This window comes from Diachasmimorpha longicaudata, unplaced genomic scaffold (genome assembly GCF_034640455.1).
Source record: "Diachasmimorpha longicaudata isolate KC_UGA_2023 unplaced genomic scaffold, iyDiaLong2 ctg00000244.1, whole genome shotgun sequence".
NCBI classification, from domain to species: domain Eukaryota; kingdom Metazoa; phylum Arthropoda; class Insecta; order Hymenoptera; family Braconidae; genus Diachasmimorpha; species Diachasmimorpha longicaudata.
This window is the reverse complement of record NW_026974027.1, coordinates 10,001-15,000: the sequence shown is the minus strand read 5'-3', so window position 1 is coordinate 15,000 and position 5,000 is coordinate 10,001. Positions and strand designations below refer to the sequence as shown.

Genomic DNA, 5,000 nt, shown 5'->3' with positions numbered 1-5,000 from the left:
AAGAGCACCGCAGTTGCGGCGGTGTCTGGATCTTCCCCTCGGACCTTGAAAATCCAGGAGAGGGCCACGTGGAGGTGTCGCGCCGGTTCGTACCCATATCCGCAGCAGGTCTCCAAGGTAAAGAGCCTCTAGTCGAGAGATTAATGTAGGTAAGGGAAGTCGGCAAATTGGATCCGTAACTTCGGAATAAGGATTGGCTCTGAGGAGCGGGGCGTGTCGGGCTTGGTCGGGAAGTGGGTTTGGCTAACGTGCCGGGCCTGGGCGAGGTGAATGGATCAGTAATGTTTCAGAATCCGAGCTCGGTCCCGTGCCTTGGCCTCCCACGGATCTTCCTTGCTGCGAGGCTTCTGTGATACTTCACCGTGTCGTAGTCGTTCTCTTCGGCCGCCATTCAACGCTCAGCTCAGAACTGGCACGGACTAGGAGAATCCGACTGTCTAATTAAAACAAAGCATTGCGATGGCCCTAGCGGGTGATGACGCAATGTGATTTCTGCCCAGTGCTCTGAATGTCAACGTGAAGAAATTCAAAAAAGCGCGGGTAAACGGCGGGAGTAACTATGACTCTCTTAAGGTAGCCAAATGCCTCGTCATCTAATTAGTGACGCGCATGAATGGATTAACGACGATTCTCGCTGTCCCTACCTACTTCCCGCAGGGGGTGTAATGGCGGATAAAACCGCCCTTACACACGGGGTGTGACGACCCCGCGGTCCCTGAGTCGAACTTGGTGTAAGGATTGGGATCCCCCTTTTGGGGGGTCTCAATAATTACACCTAGGGGGGTTGCGGGTGCAGGGTGAGTCCCTGTACCCATGGGGGGTTTCGGAGGGTGGGGGTCGCGAATTGGGTCGCGAGGGAGGGCGAAATCGCCCGGTGGAGGGGTGGTTCCACGTGGTGGAGGGGTGGGTCCACGTGGTGGAGGGCGAAATCGACGGGTGGAGGGGCACGAGACCTACTTACTGGGGGGTTCGGAGGGGGAGGGTCGCGGATTTGGTCACGGTGGGTGGGCCGGACTTAGGGAGACGCGCGCGAGGGCGAAATCGGCTGGTGGAGGGGTGGTCCCACGGGTCGGAGGGCGGAATCGGTTGTTGGACGGGGAATTCCACGCGCGGGTGGGGGTTCGGGGGGACAGGCTGCTTCGCAGTGCGAAGGGCATGGACACTGCGGTTCTCGCAAGTGGTTCCAGCCACGCGTTAGTAGTCGGAACCTCCCGCAACGGTGGAGGCCGGCGAAAACGCGACGCCACACGTGGGGGTTGGGCCAGGGGGAGTGGGTGGGTATCCCTCGGAAAAGGGACGGTTCGCGGGGTGGTGCGGGGGAGGGGGGACTGGCTGCTTCGCAGTGCGAAGGGCATGGACATTGCGGTTCTCGCAACTAGTTCCAGCCACGCGCTAGTAGTTGGAACCTCCCGCAACGGTGGAGGCCGGCGAAAACGCGACGCCACACGTGGGGCTGGGTCTCAGGGGGAGTGGGTGGGTATCCCTCGGGAAAGGGACGGTTCGCGGGGTGGGTCGTCGGGTGGGATGGGTGGGTTCCCCCTTTCTGTGGGTCTGCTCCCTCTCTGCTCCTCTTTCGAGGGAGTCGAGGCGGAGCACTCCTTCAGCGCCTCCACCGGGCCCCGATCCGAGCTCCCCAGCTCGGCGGGAACCGGAAGGCCCCCTCCCAGGGACGGTGCTCAGCGTCCCGAGCTACCCAGCTCGGTGCCGCGGGGAACCGCCCCATCTAACCCTTAATCCTCTTATTCATTCTTTTTCTTTTCTTTTACTTTTCAGCCTTTCAGCTATTGCCTTTCGGCACGGCCGGCGACCGTCTCGTCCACTTCTAACCATGGCAGAGCATCTATTGAAAACAATTCCGGAGTCTAAGCTGCCCCCAATCGGATCTCCGGGGGGGCACAATGATGCGTCCGTCGTGCGGCGAAGTCTGCGCATCGCTTCCCAGCATGCCAGAGGAACAACACCAGCAGCGACTACATCGAGGGACCCAAGGAGGGTGGTGCCCTCAAGGGTTCGTAGTCGCCCGCCGTGCGCCGGGGTACTGCCCTCCCGACGAGGGAAAGGTTCCAGCCTTCGTGCTGTCCACGAGGACGTCGCAGAGGACGAAGGAGTGACTGCGCATCCGAGCCAGCCAACGCCGGGATCTTCAAGATCATCAACCGGTGAGTCCACTCATTTATTAGGTAGGGTTCGCGAGTGCCAAGTTAGTCTAAGTAGGATCGATAGTCATCGCGTCGCGACCGGAGGCTCACCGGTACCCCCCGTTCCAATAGGTCATCCTCCCCGGACCCCTGCGATCGAGGGACCGGGCGCGCAACGCGACGTTAGAATACTGCAATTGAACATGTCCCGCTCAATTGCAGTAACCGGGGAGGTCTTCCAGTTAATTCGCAAAGAGCGTCTGGACATATTGTTGCTCCAAGAGCCGTATGCCATTCGTGAGGCGAACACCTGGGCCATCCGCGGCCTAGGATTCGGAATGCGTATTGCCGCGAGCTCAACGGAGCGACCGTGGGCGGCCGTCGTTGCGTGCAACTCCATCGTGGAGATTGCTTACGTGTCCCAATTAAGTAATGCACATTGCGTTTGTGCTGAAGCCCGCGTCCCCGGTGGATCCTTCTTCGTCGTCTCCAGTTATTTTCAATACTCGGACGACATAGAAATCCACCTGAGGCAGCTTGAAAAGGTTCTCAGCTGTCTCAGGGGTCGCCGCGTTCTGGTGGCGGCCGATTCGAACGCCCAACACTCCCTTTGGAGCCCCAGGACCACTGACCGTGGTGTCCTCCTGGGTGAGCTCATAGAGTCTTTCGGTCTCCGCGTCGCGAATGATGCTAGGCAGGGCCCAACCTTCAGGAGTGCCGCAGGTACGTCGTTCATCGACGTCACACTGGCCACCCCTGGCATGTATAAATTCATACGTGCATGGAGGTTGGAGGACGAGTGGTCCACCGGTGACCACACGTCGGTTTTCTTTCGTTTAGCAATCCGCAGTTCCTCACAGCGCGTCAATAACTCGGGAGTCGGCGAGGGCTCTACCATGCGGTTCAACGTTCGTCGGGCCGACTGGGAAAAGTTCGAGGCGACCCTCGATGAGGAGGCCCGTGAGAAACTCGTGGACCATCCGCTGGATTCTACAGCGGATGTTGAGAGAATGGCAGAAGTACTGGGTGACGTACTCACCAAAGCCTGCCAAGATTCGATGCCGCGCCGCAGACATTACCGTCGCGCGAATCCGTGGTGGACCGAGGAGCTGACCAGCAAACGCAAACTGGTCAGTCGTCTCCGAAACGGCTACCGAAGGGAGACTAACCCTGACGCGCGAAAAAGTAAACAGAGTAGGTATCGTGTAGTCCTGCGATCGTATACCAGGCTACTTAGGACAACTAAAGAAAATAGCTGGCGCGGTTACATAACGACCGAAAGTAATGCGAATCCCTGGGGCTTCCATTATAAATACGCGGCTGATAAATTACGTGTAGGCACGGTACTCAGCACACTTAGAACCGCGAATGGCACGACACTTACAATGCGTGAGACTGCTGAGGTACTGTTGGACACACACGTACCTGACGATGACCCCAACGAAGACACACCCGAACAGACTGACATCCGTGAACGCGCGAGGAACTTAACGGTCCAGACAGAGGACGCACGAGACTTGACGGACGACCAACTTAAGGGTCTCGTAAAGACCCTTAAGAACGACAAAGCCCCAGGATGCGATCTAGTTGAAGTTAGGGTCCTAAAAGTCGCGGTCATGAGGATGCCTCACATCTTCACGCGACTCTTCAACGCCTGCCTTAAGCACGGCGTTTTCCCCACCGTTTGGAAAGTCGGCACACTTCGTGCTCTCCTCAAAGGAGTTCACAAGGATGTGTCCGACCCCAAATCCTACCGTCCCATTTGCCTCTTGTCGGTTGTCGGGAAATTTTTCGAAAAGGTCCTGCACGGGATCCTTATGGCGAAAGTCCTTACTGAGGACAAAATATCAGGACGTCAATATGGCTTTCTGCCTGGACGCTCCACGGAAGACGCGATAGTAGAGTTGCGTGAATTAGTCGAACGCGGTAACGACAAGAGGTACGTCATTGGACTCCTTTTCGATATTTCAGGAGCCTTTGACAACGTGTGGTGGCCCCTAGTCCTCCAGTCTTTGGCGGATCGAGACTGTCCGAAGAATGTCTTTGAAGTGCTCCGGAGCTACTTTGACAATCGGACCGTCAAGATCGCCTGGAGCGACCAAGAGGTTTCCAAGCCGGCCACCCGGGGCTGTCCACAAGGATCAGTCCTGGGCCCCGCTTGCTGGAATCTCATGTTCGATGCCCTCCTCAAGAGCATCGAGCAGAATTTTGGTGATATCGAAGTCGCCTACGCGGACGACCTTATCGCGGTCGTATCGGCCGACTCGCGTAAGGAAATAGAGAGGATAGGCCGAGCCGTCGCCGAACACATCGCGTCGTGGTGCGCGTCAGCGAAGCTCGAACTGTCGAGGAGCAAGACAGAGGCAATTGTCCTGTCATGCAACTCGCAGAAGAGAGCGCCGCTGGTGCGGTACAGGTGGGATCGGGCGCGAAGGACACGCCGACGCGTGAAACCGGTGTTGGATATCCGCCCACCCGAGATTAGGCTCGACGGGGAGAAAATTAGATTCAAGGAGAGCGTGAGGTACCTCGGGGTACATTTTAATAGAAACATGCGGGTCCGGACCCATACAAAATACATACAGGAAAAGGCTAGAGTCCTTTTCACTCGGCTATCGGCCCTAATGCACAAGCATTGGGGGCTCCGATACCGATCGGTTAAAGTCGTTTTTCAGGGCGTTTTTCAGGCTGTCGCGTCGTATGCAGCCCAAGGGTGGGTGGACCGTTGCACACCGTACGACTGGAAGAAACTCCGTACCGCGCAGAGGAGCGCGCTGCTGACGGTGACTGGCGCGTATAGGACGGCTTCACACGAAGCACTCTGCGCAGCGGCGGGGGTGCTTCCTGTGGACCTATTATTGA

General features: G+C 57.6%; 1 pseudogene; it reads left to right on the top strand.

Annotated features, from left to right (window-relative positions):
* Positions 1-697, top strand: part of LOC135172318 (large subunit ribosomal RNA) — a 2,850-nt pseudogene extending 2,153 nt beyond the window's left edge.
* The last annotated feature ends 4,303 nt before the right edge of the window (positions 698-5,000 follow it).